This window comes from Dreissena polymorpha, chromosome 2 (genome assembly GCF_020536995.1).
Source record: "Dreissena polymorpha isolate Duluth1 chromosome 2, UMN_Dpol_1.0, whole genome shotgun sequence".
Classification (NCBI taxonomy): Eukaryota; Metazoa; Mollusca; class Bivalvia; order Myida; family Dreissenidae; genus Dreissena; species Dreissena polymorpha.
Genome location: NC_068356.1, coordinates 118,138,661 through 118,164,577, shown reverse-complemented (window position 1 = coordinate 118,164,577; position 25,917 = coordinate 118,138,661). Strand labels below are relative to the sequence as shown.

At 36.0% G+C, this 25,917-nt stretch overlaps 2 protein-coding genes across 12 annotated transcripts in view; both read right to left on the bottom strand.

Moving 5' to 3' along the window:
* Positions 1 to 25,917, bottom strand: part of LOC127868686 (G protein-activated inward rectifier potassium channel 3-like) — a 318,245-nt gene that overhangs the window by 250,785 nt on the left and 41,543 nt on the right. The gene's annotated exons all lie outside the window — the stretch shown is intronic.
* The window catches only part of LOC127868700 (WD repeat domain phosphoinositide-interacting protein 4-like), a 379,045-nt gene that overhangs the window by 350,584 nt on the left and 2,544 nt on the right, over positions 1 to 25,917 (bottom strand). The gene's annotated exons all lie outside the window — the stretch shown is intronic.

The window sequence follows — 25,917 nt, the reverse complement described above, 5'->3', positions numbered from 1 at the left end:
ACAAGATTTTTGGAACAAGAGGGCCTGAAAGGCCCAAAGTCGCTCACCTGAGATTCAAAGAAACTGACCTGTTCTGTGCAGCCCAAGATGTCATTAGAACAAAATGTTCTTACCAACTTTCATGACTAGTGAACACCCTGGCAGCCACGTTTTTCAACAGACCAGAACCATTTTCATTCACATCATTTAAACAAATATACTGACCAGAACCATTTTAATACACATCCAAGATATCATTTAAACAAATATACTGGCAAAGTTTCATGAAGATTCATAAGTCCATATAAGGAAAAATGCCCGCCTACTGGTGGCCATGTTTTTCAAGCAACTGGAACCATTTTCGAACTTGTCTAAAATATCATTGGGACAAAACTTCTGACAAAGTTTCATGATGATCGTACAATAAATATGGTTTCTAGAGTGTTAACAAGGTTTAACTATAGCTATATATAAGGAAAAATGCCACGCCCCTTGGCGGCCATGTTTTTCCACCAACCAGAACCATTTTCGAACTCATCCAAGATATCATTGGGACAAATCATTTGACCAAGTTTCATGATGATCGGACAATAAATGTGGCCTCTAGAGTGTTAACAAGGTTTTATAAAAGCATGATATATAGCCATATTAGGAAAAATGCCCCGCCCCCTGGTGGCCATGATTTTTAAGCAACCGAAACCATTTTTGAACTCCAAGATATCATTAGGACAAATCCTCTGACCAAGTTTCATTAAGATCGGAAAATAAATGTGGCCTCTGGAGTGTTAACAAGGTTTTACTATAGCCATATAAGGAAAAATGCCCCGCCCCCTGGCGACCATGTTTTTCCACCAACCGGAACCATTTTTTAACTTGTCCAAGATATTATTGGGATGAATCTTTTGACCAAGTTTCATAAAGATCGGACAATAAATGTGGCCTCTAGAGTGTAAACAATATTTTACTATAGCCATATAATGAAAAATGCCCCGCCCCTTAACAGCCATGTTTTCAAGCAAACGTAACAATTTTCAATCTCATCCAAGATTTTATTGAGACCAATCTTCTGACCAAATTTCTTGAAGATTGGACAATAAATGTGGCCTCTAGAGTGTTCACAAGGTTTTACTATAGCCATATATATATATAGTCTTATAAGAAAAAATGCCCTGCCCCTTGGCAGCCATGTTTTTCAAGCAAACGTAACCATTTTCGAACTCATCCAAGATATCATACAGACCAATCTTTTGACCAAATTTCATGAAGATTGGACAATAAATGTGGCCTCTCGAGTGTTAAAAAGGTTAAACAAAAGTCATATAAGGAACACTGCCCCGCCCCCTGGCGGCCAAGTTTTTTCACCGATCTGGACCATTTTTGGACTTGACCCAGATATCAACTAGAGCTTTGTCACGGACGTGACGTATATATATCCCCACGTGCTGCATTGACACAGACTATTTTGCATGCTGTCTTCACAAAACAAGATAATCAAATTTATGGAGATTTTTAAGAATTATAATGCCATTATCATTTATGGCCATTTCGACCTTTGAACTCTTGAATTCTTTCGCATGACATCCCGTTTAAATTTATGGCCATTTTTTTACTTTTGAACTCCAAGTGTGACCTAGACCTTGGAACTTATCGACATAATTCTTTTGCATTACACATCGTCCAATGATTGTGAACAAATGTACCAGGTATTTTTAAAATCTCACAATAAATGACATAGTTATGGCCCGGACAAGATCATTATGGCCATTTTTGACCTTTGAACTCACAGTGTGACCTTGACATTGCAGATATCGACGTTATTCTTTCGCGCGACACACCATCCAATAATGGTAAACAAATGTGCCAAATGATTTTAAAATCTCACAATGATCAACTTAGTTATGGCCTGGACAAGCTCATTTATGGCCATTTTTGACCTTTGAACTCAAAGTGTGACCTTGGCCTTGGAGTTATCAATGTAATTCTTCGCACGACACACCGTCCAATGATGGTGAACAAATATGCCAAATGATTTTAAAATCTTACAATGAATGACATAGTTATGGTGCATACAAGCTAATTTATGGCCATTTTTGACCTTTGAACTCAAAGTGTGACCTTGACCTTGGAGATATCAACATAATTCTTTCGCGCGACACACCGTCCAATGATGGTGAACAAATGTGCCAAATGATTTTAAAATCTCACAATGAACGACATAGTAATAGCCCAGACAAGCTTATTTATGGCCATTTTTAATCTTTGAAATCAAAGTGTGACCTTGACCTTCAAGATATTGACGTAATTCTTTCGCGCGAAACACCGTCCCATGATGGTTAACAAACTTCCCAAATAATTTTAAAATCTCACAATAAATGATATAGTTATGGCCCGGACAAGCATTTGACCCTTGAACTCCAAGTGTGACCTTGACCTTGGAGATATCGACGTACTTTTTTCACGCCACACACCGTCCCATGATGGTGAACAAATGTACCAAGTTATTTTATTATCTAACGATAAATGACATAGTTATGGTCCGGACAAACTTTCGGTTTAAAACACACTAAGTGACCCCATGACCAAGTTTTTGACCCGGCATGACCCATATTCAAACTTGACCTATACATCATCAAAATACAACTTGTGACCAAGTTTGGTGAAGATCGGATGAAATTTTGGGACAGACCGACAAAGTGACTCCTATATAGCCCCCATTACCATTCCCCATTACCAATGGTAATGGGGGTATAATGAAACCAATATTTTCACCAAGTTTCATGATGCTTGGGCAAAAATTGTGACTTCTAGAGTGTTCACAAGGCTTCTCTATAGCCACATAAGAAATACTGCCCCGCCCCCTGGCGGCCATGTTTTTTAAAGGACAGGAACCATTTTTGAACTCAACAGTTACATGAAGATTGGGCATCAAATGTGACTTCTACAGTGTTCACAAGGTTTTTCTTTTTTTTGACCTAGTGACCTAGTTTTTGACCCAGAATGACCCAGTTTCGAACTCAGTCGAGGTATCAATGGGAAAAATGTTCTGACCAAATTTCATGAAGATCAGACAATAAATGTGGCCTCTAGAGTGTTCAAGAGGCAAAATGTTGATTACGCACGACAGACGACGCACAACAGACAAAAGGCGATCACAAAAGCTCACCATGAGCATGTTGTGCTCAGGTGAGCTAAAAATCACTCATCCTTTCAGGATTTAACCCATCATTACGAGCAGACGAGTGAATGTTTTTACGTGGAAGCCCCAAATGCAATTCCAATCAAGATATCCAATGTAAGTAATTCATCTACACAATTTTTTTTAATAAAATGCCTCCGTCCACAATTTATTTATTGAGGAGAAACCATTATTGTATTTGTTAGTAACCATTGACCTCAAAACCCTCAAATTCAATCCCAAGGGGAGCTAAGAACAATGTGTACTTATCTGACACTTGACATTTCATGTAAAGCTCAGTAAAGATGCAACAATTACATTCACTTCCTTTCAGTAGATTAGTGAGAATAGCACTGATTGTTAACATTCTTCATGTCCAGCATGTATATTGACTTTATTGTGTTTTACATGGGTTTTGTATTTTTTATAACCCAACACAAGGCAGATGGACGACAATTAAGTGCAATTATAAGATGAACAAAAGCTGTCAGAGGACAGCGCGCTCGATTATTTGAGTGCTTGGCAGTATAACGTAAGCCATCATGGAGGGGGGGGGGGGGTATAATGTGGGTGTGTGATCATTTAACAGATGATCTTTCAAAAATAAGAACACATTTTTTAAATTTATTTTGGGGGGGGGGAGGGTCGGGGGGGGGGGGGGGCGTGGGGGATGGTTTGAGGGGAGTGCATTATGGTATGTAAGGTAAGTGTTGTTTTGTCAAACTTTAACATAGATTGATCAATAATAAGCATATTCTAAGTATAAAAGGGGCCATAATTCTGTCAAAATGCTTAATACAGTTGTCTGCTCTTGTTTATAGGTTGGGGTCATGATGATTAACAAGTATGCAAAATATGAAAGCAATATGTCAAAGGACATTGAAAATATTTGGGGTAGTACACAAACTTTAACATTTGCTGCATATTCTAAGTAAAAAATGGGCCATAATTATGAAAAAAATGCTTGATAGAGTTGTCTGCTCTTGTTTATAGGTTCGGGTCATGATGGTAAACAAGTATGCAAAATATGAAAGCAACATGTCAAGGGACATTGAAAATATTCGGGGTAGTATGCAAACTTTAACATTTGCTGCATATATTAAGTGGAAAAGGGGCTATAGTTATGAAAAAATGCTTGATAGAGTTGTCTGCTCTTGTTGTAAAGGGAAAATGAAAATAATTGGGGTTGTACGAAAACTTTAACATTTGCACGCTAAAGGAACTGAACGGAAACGCCGACGCCGGGGTGAGTAGGATAGCTCCACTATATATGTTTCATATATAATAGTCGAGCTATAAAGTGTCATCAATACCTGATTGAAATAGTTTCTGTGTTTCTATTAGAGAAAAATAAATGCATGTTCATTTATATTCACACTTTCTCTAAATGTTTGGTCGTGATTGAAATTGAATAGGACTTATTGGAAATTGGCTTCAAAAACTTGTGAACGGTCATTCAATCTTGTTTACTTGCACCTCATGACAATCAAGTAGTTCATGTACACTGACATGTCAAACACCCCACTTCTATAACTTCATAAAAATGAACATGCTAAAAATAATCAGGGCTCACCTCTTGGTAGTAACTCCCCCCCCCCCCGACCCAAATTTATTGCAGACATCTATATCAAATGAACTGGAGACGGACTAAAGCAAATTTCAAAGTTTCTTTCGTAAATCAGAAATCCAACAAAATTGTTATTAAAACAAAAACAACATGAAAATGAATGCAGATGAATATAAATGATTTTGCAGTATTTGAGTTCAGATTTCATTAATTTGGTTTTGGGATAACTTAGGGCCATTATTAAGAAGTACTTTCCGCAATCTGACTCACTGACTGCCAGATCATCATACTTGAATGTCACATTATTACGGAATCTGAATAGTGCCATCTATAATCTCCCCCTTCTTTCATCAAGGGCGACATTTCATCAAGGGTGACATACAACACAAAAAGCGACACACTATATTTTGAGCAATACACAAAGAGACGCGCAAAAATGTACCACAAAATATCGCCCTTGTGTAGGTAGCCCAAAAGGCGATATATCATAATAAATATCATGTGTTGCTTCATGTATCACGCAAAATATCGTGTGTTGCTTCATGTATCGCGCAAAATATTGTGTATCGCTTCATGTGTCGCGTTTTTTAAATAGTGTTACAGTAATTTTTATCCATTTATTATCAATATGCATGATGAACATGCTTGATGACGTTAAAATATCCCCTTTTTGTCTCCCCTGATTTTTTTAAAACCCGAGAGTCAACAGGCGATATTATTACAGTGATATTTTAACAGTACAAATACCGCGTGTCGCTTCGTGATTGCGCAAAATATCGAGTATCGCTTCGTGTGGTGTGTGTCGCTGTCTGAAATTAGACCGTGTTACACACGATCCGGCTAATATGGGCGATATTTGAATAATAAAATATAGTGTATTTCTTTGTGTGTCGCGCAAAATATCGTGTGTCGCTTCGTGTTTCGTGTGTTGCCCTTTGAATGCCAGACACGATATTTTGCGCGATACTCAAAGCGACACACAATATTTTGTGCCATACTCGAAGCAACACACGATATTTTGTGCGATACACGAAGCGATACGCAATATTTACCAGGATATATTGCCTTTAAGGCTACCTACACAAGGGGGATATTTCGTGGTATTTTCTCGCGCGTAATGCGCCAAAATATCGTGTGTCGCGCAAAATATTGTGTATCGCTCTGGTATTGCCCTTGATGAAAGAAGGGCAAGATTATAGATGGCACTATCTGGATTCTGTTCATCAAACCAAAAAATATTTCCATATGATACAATTTAAACTACTTGAGTTATAGGTTAATGTGGCAAATTTAAAAAGGCATGGGTTTGAAACACAGTGAGTACTTTACATGTTGGAATTGCAAACACTTTATTCCAATACGTCTAAGTGTTTTTATTTTGTTGAAATGTGTATTAATTATTCAGTTTGTGCTGTTTTCCGATGGAATTTTACTATTTTTGACCAAAATCTATTATTCTTCAATGAAATATTTCTTCACAATACAAAAGGATATACAATTTATCTACTCTACCATCTACAGTGTCGCAAAAAAATAATATTAAGGATATACGTTTAAAAATAACGAGGAACGTATCTTTCACGTGTGAATTTAGTTTTTCTCCATTATCTAAGTGCCATCCATTACCAAAGTAATACCCAGCATGTTTATGTAAATGTGATTTTGTAAATTTCATTGTTTGTAGATTGCATGTTTTCTATTTTGAAAAATTGTTGGCGTATTGGTAGGATATGTTATTCCCTTTTGATTGTACGCTTACAAAGGTCAGCTTAGGTGAAAAACTGGGTAAAATGGCTACATTAAAAAACTCTCAAGGCTGTTGTTATCCAATGTTTTGTACTCAAAACCAAAGTGTGACTGCAAATTAGCTTAGGTGCTATCTTGGGGTGCTAAATTCATCCACAGTCTGCAAGTAAAAGTAAATGTTCTGCCATCAATCTAGAAACCACTCTTCCTGCCAAATTTGTTTTTCTCATGCTATTTCTGATTGATATACCACAATTGGCAAACCTTTTTTAAGACTTCCAGACAAAGCAACTGGGTAAGGGAAATATGTGGTAGAGACTTATGAGACAGAATTAACCCTCCTCATGGGAAAAAGGTTTTTTATGCCATATGCTTCAAGACCAGCCACCATGTCCACAAATGAGACCACAAACCATAGTTTTATAGTGGACAGCATAACTCCGGACCAGACTTCACAATTATGCAGACTGGGCTAAAGCTACACTGGCCACACATCATAACTTTCATTTTTGCATAATGGGGGTAAATTATGGATCATGATTATGCAACATCGTGCAAGTCCAGTTTCCATAAATATTCCCATGTAAATACAAGTCTATATGGGAGAATAGAATGCAATATAAAGGCCAAAAATCCAAAATAAACAGAATTTTAAAGGTCATTGGCATGATGTGCATTTCATTATTTAATAATGTTTTTCGTATCAGATATAACATCATGTTGAGTAATGGGAATTTCAACTGACATAGAAGATTACCAACAGCAAGAATGCTTTACTAGAAGCATGATGTTATAGAATGTCTAAGTTGAACACGATGTGTTTGCGAAACACTGCCACCCCTCCATATATTTTACCTTTGACCTTGAAGGATGACCTTGACCTTGACATTTCACCACTCAAACCTGCAGCTCCATGAGATACACATGCATGCCAAATATCAAGTTGCTATCTTCAATATTTCAAAAGTCATCGCAAATGTTAATTTGTTTAAGTTTGACGCAAACAAACCAACAAACAGACAGAGCAAAAACAATATGTATAGACTGGGGGACATAACAAGGTGCATAACTTTTGTAATTTTTAACATAGGATGATACAAATCGCACACACTATAAGGGACAAGGCTTGCAAGCTTCAATGTTGTTCATTATATGATTTAGAGAATGCCTTGGGGTGATTTGGTGACTGTAAATGACAGCCAGACGGCCATGGTGGGTCCAGTATGAAACTCTTCACTTCTTAATGCAAGATATAACAATAAACTAATCCACATGTCACAATACAATTATACAAACAAACACATTTTAAATCCTGAAAATAACCAGAAAATTCTGAGTCTTCATCTTCATGATACAGAAAGTAACTCAATATAAAATGAATATGATAAAGCTTCAAGCAAAATGACATCAATGGAGAAGTTAATTTCATTCCAAATTTGAAAACAGCTTCTTTATTAAGGAACTTTGTGTTAACCCATTTTGGACTGCCAGCACTCAATGTTTGCATTGAGAAACTAAGTAAATAAAAAAGCAATTTCACACTAAATCATGGCTTTCTTTTAGGGGATTTCATCCTTTCAAGTCCAGTTACACCATTGTAGCAAATTAAATCAAATGAACATGCCTAAAGCAACAATTTTTCAGACTTCCAAATGATAGAATGCAGATGATCTAATAATTTCACCAGACCTATGCATTTATGAAAATGATCAGGTTTCATTCAAAACTGTCCTTGGATAATGTTCAATTTTTGTTCATCCATCCTTTATAAACACTTTTACCAACATTCAATTTCCTGTAATCAATAGGTCATTGGTGTCTCCTAAGACCTAAGGAAGCGCCACTGCAGGTACCTTTCCAAATATAATATAATGTATTATTTTCTTTCAGCATCATTTCATTGAACTACATGCACATTTTTAGGTAGGCTTTCCATGCTTTTCAAAACAAGGGCTGTTTGTAAAACATGCATGCCCCCCATATGGGCTGTCAATTGTAGTGGCAGCCATTGTGTGAATACGTTTTTTGTCACTGCGACCTTGACCTTTGACCTAGTGACCTGAAAATCGATAGGGTCATCTGCCAGTTATGATCAGCCTAATTATTCTTGAGTTATCATCAGGAAACAATTTTACTGTTTCGAGTCATTGTGACCTTGACCTTTGACCTTGACCTTTGACCTAGTGACCTGAAAAGCATGAGGGGTCATCTGCCAGTCATGATCAATGTACCTATGAAGTTTCATGACCCTAGGCGTGAGCATTCTTGAGTTATCATCCGGAAACCATTTTACTATTCCGAGTCACTGTGACCTAGACCTGAAAATCAATAGGGGTCATCTGCCAGTCTTGATCAATGTACCTATGAAGTTTCATGATCCTAGGCCTAAGCATTCTTGAGTTATCATCCGGAAACCATTTTACTAGTTCAAGTCACTGTGACCTTGACCTTTGACCTAGTGACCTGAAAATCAATAGGGGTCATCTGCCAGTCATGATCAATGTACCTATGAAGTTTCATGATCTTAGGCCTAAGCGTTCTTGAGTTATCATGCAGAAACTATCTGGTGGACAGACCGACGGACGGACCGACATGTGCAAAACAAATTCAATATACCGTAATTACTCTATGTTTTCGGACACTCTAAGTTTTCGGACACCCCCTTTTTTAGCAAAAATAATTATTTTTCGTGACTCTTTATTTTCGGACACACAAGTTTTTGTCCGTTATTTATGTCTCTAAGTTTTCGGACAGTCTATTTTACAGCGCTATTTTACCAAATTTCGAACCTGTTTTCGATATCTAATGACACTTCGATCATGGGGTTTTACAACCAGATTAACATCAAAAAAGATTGCGGGTGCATGCCTGAGGGCAATGGACCATTACATTTGCGTTATTGGGTAAATGACCATGTAAACCGGCATTAAACAATGGTTTCGCCCTATAGCATAAGCGTTATGACAATTACCAGGGGTAGTGCCGATTAACAGTTCAATTATCTACCGCAATGGTACTACCCATTTTCAGTAAAATAACTGTGACAAATACTAAATGTTTCAAATTGTGATGCACCCTATTACAAGTTTTACGAACAATGGAAGGTGTTACACAACAACCATCGGAAATGAACAAACACGGAATTTATAGTTTGCTTTTTTATTGCGTTAATTACAGGTTCAAACAAGCGTGTATCGGTACATCACATGCTCATTTTTGAACTCGTTGGTCAAAGTACAACCTTGAAGAAACTTTCTGTCAAATAAAAACATGTATAACTGTAATTTATACTATACGGCATGGTATTTTACAAGCGCGTGCTATTACCGGTAGTCGTTGATACAATTGACGCTATTTTCGGACACTTCCATTTTCGACTCTAAGTTTTCGGACACCTGTATTTTGTTAATATTTTTCGTATCTAAGTTTTCGGACACGAAAAAAATTAATTATTTTTAAGTGTCCGAAAACATAGAATTATTACGGTACCCCCTCTTCTTTGAAGGGGGGCATAAAAATTGAAGAATGTGCATAAAAATTGCAACATATTTAACAATAAACATAGCTTATATGCTATATTAAATCAAATTATGTTAGAAAAGAAATAAAACGCGTCACATAAAGTATGCGTTGTCGGCAGGATTGGAACCTGCGCGGGAACTCCCAAAAGATTTCGAGTCTATCGCCATAACCACTTGGCCACGAAAACTTCACATTAGTTCCTGCTTAAATAAGATATCCATAAGTAAACAGGTACAAAGGCTCTTTGATATTTGAAGAAATTGCGGGAAATCATAAAAGTGGGGCTACCTAAAAGGGATCTTTTCACGGTTTGGTAAATTGACAAAATTGAAAAAAGTTTCTTCAGATTCGCAAATTTTCGTTTTAGTTATGATATTTGTGAGGAAACAGTATTACTGAACATTTACCATTGTCTAATACAGCCATTATATGCATCTTTTGACGATTTAAAAACCTAAAAATTACAAAGCGTTGCAACGCAAAACGATTTAATAATTTGGAGAGTTCTGTTGTTGTCGTTTAATTTTGTGAAACTACGAAGATTGCTTATATAAGGTATAAAATACACCTCTCATGTATGCTTGGCAGGATGGCCGAGCGGGCTAATGCGTTTTTACTCCATGACTCCGGGGGTCAGTGTTTCGAGCCCTGCTGCGGGCTACTTATTTTTTCTTTTTTATATTTTTTTCTTGATTTTTTTACTGGAGCTTTTAAGATCCAATGTATACATTTATCAATATAAAGCATTTAATGACAAACTGAAAAACATGCCAAAATCTGTGAAAAGGCCCCTTTAAGATTACATTATTATGTACATGTATTTCAAAACAAAAACTGTTATTTAAATTTAATTGCAAACTCATTAACAACTTTTTTGTTTTTATGTTATGCATAATAATAACATTTGTAATCATTAAATCTCATCTATGTGTGATAGTTGTTGATACATACTGTCTAATTTTGAAAACAAACATCTATTTTCACAATAAAAGTCTCCCAGTCGGTTAAACGAATGTATGTATATAGACATTCATTATTTGTACTTAAGTTAAAGACACTGAAAACAATTTAATAATAACTATAAAATAACATTATTTATCACTTGCTATACCCTGTTTCCAATGTAATACAACCAGTACATATTTTTTTTTTATTACACATGTGTAATACAACATTTTAAAGCGTTTTCATTGGCTTAGTTTTCGTTTATTGACCAATCGCATTTTGTTATTTTGCTTTATAAAAGTCGAGGCATTCCAAATGACGTCAGGAAACAATATTCGAGATTTATCATTATATTTGCGTCAATATTTATTTAATTTGCTCATTTAAAAGCATGTGATAAACAAGCAAATTCGTAGAATTGATATCCCCCGCAACATATGCTTTGTTTGAGGATGGGTGCAAATCGGACGGATGAACATACTGACAGATGGACGGACGGAGGACAATAACTCAAAACTAAGACAGAGGGCCATAACTCTGGTTTTAACAGATGGTGTACAATGCCATTTGGCGTAAATCATCCTCTTATGCATATATATACTCATACGAAGTTTCAATGAAATACGCCAAAGCACTTCCAAGATATGGCTCCGAACACAAAAGTGACTGACAGACGGACAGCCGGACGGACAGCGCCAAAACAATATCCCTCCGCCTCTGGCGGAGGATATATACTCATACCAAGTTTCAATGAAATCCGCCAAAGCACTTCCAAGATTTGGCTCCGGACACAAAAGTGCCTATAGTAAAAAGCATTTTTTCAAGATACAAAGGGCCATAACTCTGTTTTTAACAGATGGTTTACAATTCCATTTGGCGTGCATCATCCTCTTATGCATATATATACTCATACCAAGTTTCAATAAAATCTGCCAAAGCACTTCCAAGATATGGCTCCGGACACAAAAGTGCCTATAGTAAAAAGCATTTTTTCAAGATACAAAGGGCCATAACTCTGTTTTTAACAGATGGTGTACAATGCCATTTGGCGTGCATCATCCTCTTATGCATATATATACTCATACGAAGTTTCAATGAAATCCGCCAAAGCACTTCCAAGATATGGCTCCGGACACAATAGTGCCGGACGGACGGACAGCCGGAGGGACGGACAACGCCATAACAATATCTCTCCGCCTCTATTAACCTATTACTCGGTGGCGCGGGAAAGAATGTCCTCGGTGTAGACCCTGCATGTCCTAGGTGCCAGGAACCCCTCACTACGCCCCACATGCTGCTGCACTGTCCTAACCATAAGGCGCAGAGGGACCACATCGAAGCTGCATTGCACTCCCATGGACTTGTTTTAAACCTTTCCAACGTGCTAGACCCCAAGGGAGCAGCTAGGGGCCCGGTCTTCTCTGCCCTTGCCAAATACCTTCTGGATTGTCAGATAACTGACAAAATCTAGGTCATTGGGGAGGGAGAGCAGCCAACACCCTCAGAATTATTCAGTCTTGTGACTGTTTTCTTTTAAAATGTGTAATCTTTACACAAATCTGATGTTATCTAGAAATTGTGTTGGATTTGTGTCACTTTTACACAATTTTGTTTTAGTTTTTAATGGGTTTATTGTTCTACCCCACCCTTTCTAAATCAGGCCAATGGTATTGACCTGGTACTCATTAATTTAAAACATTTTTTATGAGAGTATGACGTTAGTCCACCATTTACATTTTTCAGTTTCTAAATATTTTCATATTTTATAGCAGTTTTTATTTAAAAAGAAAGGACAAGGCTGTCCAGTAACCCGGATATGTTGGCTGCATTGCACCCCCTACTTTCCCCTCTGACAACCCCCCTTCTCCTTCAAACTCGAAGAACCATGTCAGACAGGAGTGCACGGTGCAGGGTCATACGCCTTACAAAACAAATTTTAGCCCTTTCAATGGTATTACCAACTCTTTGGTACTATAATTATTTTTAAAAATTGCTATATTAAGTGTTATAGTATATAATGTACACATTTACATTTATTTGTTTGTTTGTTTTCCTTAACTTCTATGAAAATTGTAACTTTGCTTATATAGCAAATGAGGTACTTTTGTACCATTTTTACTCTTTTTCATCCCCTATATATTTAGTATTACAGGTTAGATTAAGGCATCTTGTGGGTTTTATCCTGCATCTTAGTATGATTTGGTATATCTTTAACCAATTCCTTTTTACTGGATTATTTCAGTTTAACAACATCATATTGTCTTAAATTTTTTATCCATCATTCTCCATTTTTAATTTCAACTTACCGTGCACTCCCTCTGGTCTAGGGGACACAACTATCATAAAATTTCACCTCCACAATTACCTCCCTTGTACCCATCCCAATAATACTACCCCTGCTGGCTTCCCGCCCACACCAGCCTACACTTTCAAAACTCTTTCCTTTAAACCCCCCAGGGTGGCATCATGTTTTTTTACTTATTAATAAATGCTTGCAGCTTTGTACATAATGTACTTACATGTAATCTACTTTTATATAGAAACTTCTTTGTTTTGTTTAAGTTTTAACTGTAAAATACATTGTTTTACCTTATAATTCTTACGTGGCCTTATAGAGGTAACCGTTTTTTGGCGACAAGTAAGTAATTAACTGTAATATATAAATATTACTATTGACTTTCATTTAAATATTGTTTTAACGCCACTCTGGGGGGACTTCTCTTCTCCATAGCCCAATCCTCTTTAAGTTCCATACAGACAGGGTCTTATGTTGGAGCATTACGGCTATATTCCCTGTCTGCAAGTGTTTAATATTGAGCCACATACATAAATATATACACAACTTCAATTTTCCATATAACTGCATGTCTACATGCAAATTCTCTTTTCATATGAGAGCTATTCAACCAGTGTCTAACTTTCCTACTAATTAATGTTGTAAATAGTCATATTTTCCCACTGCATAGATCTTGTTGTATGACATTAAATTTAAACCTTAAATATACACCTTATTCTGATACTTTATTATGTATGTAAATACATAGTGGCAATTTTAAACCACTTTGTGATCTGAAAAATCCTTAAATATTATTATTTGTTTTTGTTTTACAAACATATTACACATCTGTGTATTCCTTTTCTTTTCTACAAACATTATATTAAAGGTAATCCTTTTTGGATTTTGACATTTAAAACACAGATCACAAAGTTTCAAGACTCCAACAACCCATTGCAGTAAATACTGAACAATGGGTCTAGTAATGATGATACCACATATAATAAATAGTATGTGTTTTCACCATCAATACTTATAAAAATTGGGCTATTCCTCTCCTTCTCTCTCTTTTCAACACAAACAACATACATATAATAATAATAATAATAATAACAATAATAATATAACTTCATCATAGTAGTTTAAATAACATATACCAATCATATTAAATTCAAACAAATTCAAGTAGTAATGGGTGTAATTATTCCTTCTTGTTTCATACATTTCCTAATGAAATTCTGCTTTGTTTAGATTTTAAAAGTGCAAAAGAGCAGACGCAAACGTTATGATTGGTTATCTCTTTCACGTCCGTGCAAGAGTAGACGCCGCCATGTCAAGGTCGTTCTTTGTGTGAAATTTTCATCCCAAAACGGATTGACCTACTTGCGTTTGCGCGGATGTGAAAGAGATAACCAATCAGAGCCATGCTTTTAAATACTGTCAACCAATGAAAACGCCGCTTTCTAACAGCTTAAGGCAAGACATTGCTTATTAATTTTATTGAGTACTGTGTTTTTAACGCTTTTTGAAAAAGTAAAGTATACATATTTTTAAACCAATAGATTTTTATTGAAGCACCGCATCAACACTGCAATGTATTGTTGTATCATAAATGGTACAGCCCAGACCATATTATAGCCGTTTTCGGCTTCTTAAACGTAGAGTTTTATGTTAAGCAGTGTGCTCGGGCAATGGTTTCTAACCGAAGTCCCGAGGGTAAACAACCCCAAAATGTATGTACATTCTGACCAAATTTCATAAAGATTGGATGAAAACTGTGACCTCTACTGTCTACGCAAACAAATTGTTGACGGACGCACGCGCACACACAACGGACGCCGGACATTACACGGTCACATAAGCTCACCATGTCACTTCGTGACAGGTGAGCTAAAAAGTGCTTCATCATTTATTTTTCCTGTACATTGATTGGCACAAACAATCTGTAGCATAATAAATCTTTATGTTGACAATTGCATGTATTACATCTGCCATTAGGCACTATGAACCTCAGACAGAATCAATATCTTCTTGGCAACAGTGGCAGTAAGGTTAGAAAACAACAATTATAGTGGTCTTTCATTTGAAATCAACTCTGTTTTCATGGCTGTGGGTCTATATTACATGCAAAAACTTTGTTATCAGCAAATTCTAAGAAAGTTAATGGAGCATTTGAATATTGTTTGGCCATTTAATTTGGATAATCCTTTTTATGAAAACATTGATGCCATTTAAAATTACTCGCTTTTCAGCAGACAATGTGCTTTTTATAGAGAGTCAAGTCCTATGTATTTAAAGACCTTTAAAAATTCATGAAACATGAAACAAATTGATCCTGTTTTTTTTCAAATGTATTACTGATGAAAAAATTGTACCAACTTATTATGCCTAGGAAAAATAATAATGGAAACATGTTACACAATTATTGGCTTCAAAGCTTTACATTTTAAAGTCCAATCATTTTCATGAAGTCATTTCCAATACTTTTCAAGCATTATGTATTTTTAAGATACATGAATGACTTCACAGTGCCCAGCAGCATGATGTTTTGTATCAGAGCATGCAGAGATAGGTTTAAATTTATCTTTGAGTTATCTTTTTTTTGCTACCAGATTTAAGACAGCGTATTATTTATATAATTTATACCAACAGATTTTTTGTGTGTATGCTTATCTTATGAGATAGATCCCATGCCTACCCCGGTAAATTAAAGGTATTTCCATGATTTGACATTTACCATTCTTGACCAATACATTTAAACAATGATTAAATGTTCATCTTTCTTCATTTATTGTATGTACAAATTACCCATTGATTTCTTGGTTTTGCTGATTATTATTGCATTAAGAAAGACTGCAGTCAAGAATTTACCAAAACCCACTTTCTAGACATTTTTCGCATCAATTGTCAGCAGTTATAGTACCATGTGTTATTCTTGAAGCATTTTCAAGTTATGCAGTCTTTGTAATACATGACATGGCCTAATAAACAAATCTCTGGGGTAAACATAAAATCCATGCTAATATTTCATTTTGTCTTTCCCATAATTGACTGAGAAACATTGCAATGTGAGTTATGAGCACTTTAAAATTGTTTCTATAGTCATAATACCCTCCGGGCCAAATTGTTAAAAATATTAACAATTGGTTAACCCTTTCCCCCATAAGAAGCAAAGTGAAAATGGCTTTTGAAACCAGCATAAAACCAGAACAGCCTGTGAGTTACTCGCAGTCTGGTCAGGTTATGCAGCGTTTGCTGCTCATCAATAACTCAGCGTTGGAAATGAAGCCTTTAAAACTTGAATCTAATAAGAAAAGTCTTGGATTAAATTGAATTTTCTAAAGGATTACAAATGCATTAAAATACATATCTAAGTGGTAAAGGGTTAACTTGATAATCATTTTTACTTCCAATGCACTTAATGTTGGTAATCCCTGGTCAATCACATTCTGTACTAATTAAGCTCTAAAGAATTCAGCCTGCAAAGTTATGTCTATGAAAGAGAAATAAGTTTTTAAACAGTGAGTAAACCAAACGTTTAATACTGTCCCTTGATACGGAGTGCAAATTGGACATTATACCTCTGCATGTTGACTTAGCCTTAAATAACAGAGCAGAAATATGCATGCCATATGCAGTCACAAGAAAGCTTACACTTTTGACTGTTCCTTTTAATTAAGTCCCTCAATCATTGTAACATGTTGTTAGGACCAATAAAGCCTTAAGGGCCATGTTTGACCTTTGACCAGTAAGTATTTTAATTCTCTTTGAAATAAAGATTAGTGATTCTGGCACAACACATTGTTTAGTAACTTATAACCCTAGAGATGCAACACAAACAGTTCTTATATCCTTGTCAACTTGTTAAGTAACTATGTTCAAGGGAAAATAACACAAGAATGTGTGGATCACTTTGGATGAAAATTGTCCTGCACTTCTACAATTCATGGTGATGACATATTTGAAGTTTAAGAGATGAGGATTTATTTGCTTCATAGCCAAAATAAAGCTTTAACTGGCTATTCACCTTTAAGTCTTCGATTGATCAATGAGCTAGGTGATCTATAGACTTTGATCTGAGGTACACACATTTGTATCAATTAAGCAAGCTATTGCAATTTATCTTCAATCCAATGTCAAAATATAGTCAAAACTGAGATCAGCAGTCAGTCAAGGGAAATGACCAAAGTGGCCCTTGTCCACAGGTGACCGTTGTTTTCGGATCACAATTTTTAGATGGTTGGTCAGTTGGTAGTATTGCTTCGTCGTGTACCCGACCCAGTCATTTGCATACACTATAAAAAAGGCTCATTGCCGATAACTCATTCAAGATAATAAAACAATTAAGTTACATTAAATAATACAGAATAATATCTAATAAATTGATTTAACTACATATTGTTAAACTAAATCAAGTACTTTATCAACGCTAGTATCATTGTTCACTCCTGCATCTCTTTCATTCAGTAAATTAAGCTGGTCATCACCATTGACGCCGGTATAAAAAGCAGATTAGCTGTCATAAACCAAAAGTATGGTGTAACTGTACCATTCTCATCCAAAGACAGAGACGCCAAAATGTTGTAAAAATGTACTTGTACGCAAACATCACACAAACTCATTCAAACAACCTCATACAAAATATATATCCTCTCATAAATGCCTAAAGTTTGTTATAAATGTTGCAATTCAGTGTATGTTTTGCTTTAGACCATCACTAATTCTTTTATGGCCTTCTTATAAAAACACTTGCCAGCTTAATGTTGTGTTTAACACTTTATCAGCGATAAAGATCAATTGACTTTGTCTCGCGCTCATTCGTTATTCCTGCAGCTGATAATTGCTACTAATACACATTGTTATTGTTAATTTCATCTGTTTCATGCAATCAAAATGCAAATTCAATTATAATATTGAGACAAACTCTAACATTTTATTTTGAAGATACCCCCATAATTATCCCCGGAAAACAAAGTTAACCTTCTCAACACCCTATTATTTGTTTTCTCGCAGCGGGCCACTTTTATCATGTCAACGGCAATTACCGCTATCAGATGCGTTACCCGCAAAATTGATGGACCAATGATGTGCTGTGTTTTTAATTTTCGAGACTCAAAACGACTGACGCGTGACCGTTGTTTTCAGTTCAAACATGACTTTCGGAGTGGGAACTACTGGCCGTTGGCCGTTATGGATGATTGAACGTTATTCTCAAGTGTAATATAGAGTGATTTTTGTCCAGGTGGGGGGGTGGGGGGAATCCAAACTGACCGGTGTCTGCAGTTGACCGTTATTCTCAAGTGACTGTTAGGTCATAGGTCAGTTTTGACTGTAAATCTTTGAGAAGCAAAATGCCAGAATAGATGTTTGACCTAAGTTCATGCCTTCTTCAGGCAAATTATTTCATTACAATGCATACCATTTTGGTTAAATTTCTATCTCCATGGAGCAATACAGTTCCAGTTTAAACTTTGACAGAAAGACAGATTGTCAGGACATGGGGTATCTGTATGATACAACATCCCCTGAGGGAACAAACCTCTATCTCATTCTTTTGGCAATTCTTCCAATAGACTGTATAGTTCTAGACAAGGATGCTGAAACTACATTATTAGCTTTAAAAGCATGGTTGCTTATCTAATTTTGTGCACATTGCACAACTTTGTACGTCTGCACCTATGTATTGCAAGAGGAAATCAGATACCTCTGAGACAATTGTCTATACTGTTGACAGCGTTCTCTTAGGCAGGAACAATGTGTCTGTTGATGAACACAGTGTCTTGACAGATGTGAGCAGCAAGATAACAATAGTACTTTAATGCTTGGAATTTATTTTCCCTAATGTATCAACAATTTTCATTAAATTATGGTGACACATTAAGATTGTAAATACAAGGACAAAACAGTAAATGTGTGTTGTGACACAATTTGCATGATAATCATAAATAGTGACTGGCATGTTTTGACTCAGTAAATGTGACAGCCATTTTTTGAGACAATAAATAAGACAGCCATATATTGACACATTTAACCCATTTATGCCTAGTGTCTAGATAAAAGACCTTGGCAGACAGCGTAGACCCCAATGAGATGCCGCATGATGCGGCGTCTCATCAGGGTCTACGCTGTTTGCTAAAAGGAATTTCTGTAAGAAATATTCTAAATATAGAAATAAATATACCAGACATCCCTATTTTTGGAAATGAATTGATCCAATTTAGAAGGATAGGAGAGTCCACTAGGCATACCGTAAATGGGTTAATGTGTGTGACGTCCATGTTTTGACACAGTGAATGAAAAAGACATGTTTTGGCACAGCAAATGTGACAGCCATTTTTTGACATAGGGTTTACAACCATGTTAAGACACACTGTCTTGAACAGACAGTTGGTGACACAATGCTTATTTGTAAAAGTAATGGCCATATTGAAACACATGAATGTGGACAGAAACATGTGGATTCAGAACATGGGCAGTCATGTTTAGACACAAATGACTTTGACAGGCTTGTTGTGACAATGATATTGATTATCAAGAAGTGACACAATAATCTAAAAACCAAATTGTTACATAATTAAGTTAAAAACCATGTTGTGACACAATTAATGTCGTAGATATTTTATATTAATGCTTTTCTCACACTGATATTAATGTTTACCTGTTTTACAGGATAATGCAATTTATGCTTCTAGTGCACATTATCTACAGTAACCTGTTACTATTACAATTGTTTCAAAATATGTTCTAAACCAAGCCCCTCCAATAATACACTTGGGGACTTTTCTAACACAATACTCTTCAAACTGAATTATCTCAGTTATTAGTAAATATGTTGATTAAACATTGTACATGTGATAATTTGACTACATTTTATGCAAGCTCACGATAAAATCATTCATCCCTGACGATTGGACACTTAATTATATAGCATGTGGGGTAAGTTATGGTTTAATCGTGTTGCATGTAGAAATGGTTAATCATGATATAATTCTAATTGTATTTCAATTTTATTATTCTAGGGTTCTCACACTTAGGAAAACAAAAAATTAATTATTTAAAAAATAAAATAAATCGCGAATGATTATATTCAGGAGCGTAAAGACTCAATTGGCATACGTACAAGCTATCTTCCCCATGTGGTAAAGCATTTGATCATCATGGATGAATGATTTCATCATGAGCATGAACATAATTTAGTAAAAATCTTAACTGAGATCTACAAGTTTGAAAAGTGTTACGTTAGAAGATCCCAGTGTTTTTTTTGGATGAAATATTCGGCGTCATTCGGCCCCATTACCCCATCTCTAGAGTATTTATTTTTCCCCCAAATATTTGAAAAATTCCCCTTTCGGAAGTGTAATTCAATTTAAATCAATACCTCAATTTAATATGTCTTTCGTAACGAGTTTATTTACTATAATTTTTCTGAACTGCCTCATCCGTGTGTTTACTTTCTTTTAGCGTTTACTCCTTTAATGTTTTTCTCTATGTATGGTGAATTAAAGTGTTAAAACTTGATTTTGTACTGTTACTTGTGAAGCATTGAAATTTCCCCTTTTTCCCCTTTTAGGCGCGAATTTTCCCCCCTCAGGGGACCCGACCCCTTTCCCCCAAAACTGAAAAAAAACAACACTGGATCCAGTTCTGTGATACATTTGTAATGTATTTATAATATATCCATGTTTTCAATTGTGCAAATTTGTTACACCACATTGGAATTATGTTGCAAGCCTTACCAGTATTTAGAATTGGCAAACTATGAAGAGTCAGACAAATGCCAAAATCATGACAAAGTGAAGTCATCATCCCAGCCTCAATTAACATGTACCATATTGCTGTTAAATAAAGTTACAAGTCTTGGTCAAAGGTTTACCTTAAACTCAGGTGAATGATTCAGAGTCATTAAGGTCCCTTTGTTTCACTAACATGGCAAATAGCTCAAAATGGCAAGTATATTGGAAGCCCATATGGAGCCCCAATGCAGCCAATATGCGTCCTGTATATCTTGCTTGCAGGGGATATATTGCTTTGAAGTTATGAAGTTATGCATAATGATACAGCAAGTGAAAAAATCCAAGATACCAGAACTCACTGATTGCATTACTTATGATCAATAATTTCCATTTATAGAAATGTGCTTGTTATAATTATCATATATTCCTTGAACTTATTACCTGTGCTTGGATTTAAGTCAATATAAGATCATTCCTGAAAAGCGACAATTGTTCACACTGTAATATGGAGAACGGCATGATAAGGCAATCATTGTCACATATCACATTACTATAGGAAATCAATAAATGTGACCTAAGGTTGAATGAGAACATTCCATTCATTAGTGTGTACTATTCTGCCATGTGTGACTGAGTCAAGCATAGTTTTGGGCTAAGAATTATATATTTATTTTTTTTGAATACGAATTCCTTACTCATGTATGTATTTTCCTAGCCCTGCATGCTCCATTAACAGTAATCATGCAATTTTATGTCATTAACCTTGTAATCAACAAAGCATAACACAAACTATACAGACTTGATTAACAGAGAAACCTTTAAAGACATCTGTACCACATAATTAATGAGGGGACCTACATTTTCAACTATATGAAACACATGTGATAAACGTCAAAATCTACAAAATAGGGACACATTACACATCAGAATTTCAACTAACCACGAAATTTTAACTCTTTCAGTGCTGGAACAGAATTTTGAAGGCCTTTGCAAACAGTTTGGATCCGCCACAAAATGTGGCGTCTCATCAGGATCCAAACTGTTTGCTATTCTTATAGTATTTTTTGAAACAAGATGTGTTTGTGAAACACAATGTCCCCCTATATGACGTTTGACCTTGAAGGATGACCTTGACCTTGTGAAGGATGACCTTGACCTTGACCTTTCACCACTGAAAATGTGCAGCTCCATGAGATACACATGCATGCCAAATATCAAGTTGCTATCTTCAATATTGCAAAAGTATTCATAAAATAAGCGATTTGGGCCACATATATTTGACCTCTGACCTTGAAGGATGACCTTGACCTTGATCTTTCACCACTCAAAATGTGCAGCTCCATGAGATGCACATGCATGCCAAATATCAAGTTGCTATCTTCAATATTGCAAAAGTATTCATAAAATAAGCGATTTGGGCCACATATATTTGACCTCTGACCTTGAAGGATGACCTTGACCTTGACCTTTCACCACTCAAAATGTGCAGCTCCATGAGATGCACATGCAGGCCAAATATCAAGTTGCTATCTTCAATATTGCAAAAGTATTCATAAAATGAGCGATTTTGGCCACATATATTTGACCTCTGACCTTGAAGGATGACCTTGACCTTGACCTTTCACCACTCAAAATGTGCAGCTTCATGAGATACACATGCATGCCAAATATGAAGTTGCTATCTTAAATATAGCAAAAGTTATTGCAAAATGTTAAAGTTGGCGCAGACAGACCAACAGACTGACCAACAGACAGACCAACAGACAGGGCAAAAACAATATGTCCCCCACTACTATAGTGGGGGACATAAAAATGAAGAAAATGCTAATTTTAGAAATTCAACAGACAACATTTTAGCAGACGACAAATTTCCCAGCATGCAAAGGGTTCACAAATTGCTAACCATAACCAATGTGACTCACTGATGATCTAACACAACATATATACAAAATAATGCTGAACTTAACACATTTATGCCTAGTGGACTCTCCCATCCTTCTAAATTGAATCAATTTATTTCCAAAATTAGGGATGACTAGTATATATATTTCTATATTTAGAATTTACAGAAATTTCTTTATAAGCAACCAGTGCAGACCCAGATGAGACGCCGCATCATGCGGCCTCTCATCTGGGTCTACGCTGTTTGCCAAGGCTTTTTTCTAGACGCTAGGCATAAATGAGTTAATATTAAAATATGTCAATCTAATAATACATAAGGCCACAACAAATTAATTTTAAAATCTTAAAACAAAATAAATATATTTTTATTTTGCACCTGCAGCAACAATTTTGCTATGCACATATTCTTTTAATGATTAAGTTTAATTTTGCCTATGTATTTTACGACATAGACTGTTAAAACATACAGTCAGAGCTCCAGATAAGGATTTGTGAAATTAGTAACAGTACTGCCACTGACAGAAAGACAAGGAGTAACGCTGAAAATCAATTGGTACTTATTTGTACTACCATATCCAAAAATACAGGTAGTACTGTACTACCTGTGTTCTTGAATATTGAAGGGTGTATAACTGCCTTTACAGAAACATTTGCAGCAATTATAATAAATATACTTAGCTTCTTAAACAGTTACTTTATTAGGTTTTCCATTCAAAATTATGATGCAAATACAACTACACATTCAAACTCATGACTAAATACTAGTTCTTCATTTGAATAAATTTTCTTGACAAGAAAACACAAGCCAACTAGTAAGCTAAGTTAATGAACTCAAATGTCACTGTCTCATCTCAAAAGAATAATTACTTTCGCAGTTAACTGTCAAGGCCACATTTTTAGCCACCGATGCAATCAAATTGTTTAATATCGGGGCGAGAATGTCTTTTTTCTGGGTTTACAGATTGAATGTCAGGATGGTAAGACGACCGCATGTAGCCATTGTAGGACAACAAAGTGTGTTTTATTAACCGCTTTCGGTTAAGCCGGCCCTCCTTGCGCGCAGACATATTTTTAGACGGGTTTACAAGTAACCAGAAATCACGCGACAGAATAGACAATATTACCGAACCCAGTCTACAACTTTTCGGTAATTTAAATAAACGAAAAGGCGCTGTTTGGTAAGAGACCAACAAATCACTTCGTGCTGACGCGGACGTATCGGTATGGCCAGATTTTTTTCGTAAATGCGTAAAAGGGATATTTAAGTCGTAATTGTACGTCCAGTTTATAAAAATAAATGCGTAAACCTTCATGAAAAAGCCGTATGTACGGCTGTACGGCCCTTATCTGGAGCTCTGATACAGTATATGTTTTTTGTTTTTTCTTCGCTTTTTGTTGCTTGTGATTTTTTTAAAAGTACATAGAACAAATCTTCAATTTGTGGTGGCCTTATTCACTGATTTAAATGTGCTTGAAACTAAGACAAAAACGATTCATATACATGAATGGGCAACATTCTGGGGAAAAAGGGTTTAATCTATGTTCTAAGTGTGATCTCAGACTAGCCTGTGCAGTCCGCAGAGTCTAATCCGGGAAAACATTTTATGCATTAATTGGATTTTTGCTGAGAAGAGACTTACTTTAAATGAAGAGCTTTGTCACAGACGTGACGTATACCCCCATGTGTCCCATTGTCACAGACGTGACGTATACCCCCATGTGTCCCATTGTCACAGACTATTTTGCATGCTGTCTTCACAAAACAAGAGAATCTAATTTATGGCAATTTTTAAGAATTATTATGACATTGTTATTTATGGCTATTTTGACCTTTGAACTCTTGAATTCTTTCGCAAGACATGCCGTCCAATGACTGTGAACAAAATTAATGTACAGAGTCATTTTAAAATCTCACAATGAATGACATAGTTATGGCCCTGACAAGCTCATTTATGGCCATTTTTCAGTTTTGAACTCCAAGTGTGACCTTGAGCTTGGAGATATCGACGTTATTCTTTCGCATGACAAATTGTCCAATGATTGTGAACAAATGTACCAAGTAATTCTCACAATGAATGACAAAGTTATGGCCCGAACAAGATCATTAATGGCCATTTTTGACCTTTGAACTCACAGTGTGACCTTGACCTTGGAGATATCGACGTAATTCTTTCGTGAGACACAACGTCCAATTATGGTGAACAAATGTGCCTAATGATTTTAAAATCTCACAATAGATGACATAATTAAGGCCCGGACAAGCTCATTTAGGGCCAATTTTGACCTTTGAACTCAAAGTGTGACCTTGACCTTAGAAATATCGACGTAATTCTTTCGTGCAACACACCGGCTAATGATGGTGAACAAATGTGCCAAAGATTTTAAAATCTCAAAATGAACTACATAGTTATGGCCGGAAAAGTTCATTTATGGCCATTTTTGACCTTTGAACTTAAAGTGTGACCTTGACCTTGGAGATATCGACGTAATTCTTTCGTGCAACTCACCGTCCACCAATGATGATCAACAAATGTGCCAAATGATTATAAAATCTCACAATGAACGAAATAGTTATTGCTCAGACAAGCTCATTTTTGGCCATTTTTGATCTTTGAACTCATAGTGTGACCTTGAGCTTGGAGATATCGACGTAATTCTTTCGCGCGACACAACGTCCATGATGGTGAACAAATTTGCCAAATGATTTTAAAATCTCACAATAAATTATAAAGTTATGGCCTGAACAAGCATTTGACCTTTAAACTCCGAGTGTGACCTTGACCTTGGAGATAAAATGACGTACTTTTTTCACGCAACACACCGTCCCATGATGGTGAACAAATGTACCAAGTTATTTTAAAATCTAACGATAAATGACATAGTTATAGTCCGGACAAACTTTCGGTTTAAAACACACTAAGTGACCCTGTGACCTAGTTTTTTACCCGGCATGAACCATATTCAAACTTGACCTATACATCATCTAGATACAACTTGTGACCAAGTTTGGTGAAGATTGGATGAAATTTCGGGACAGACCGACAGACCGACGGACTGACAAAGTGACTTCTAT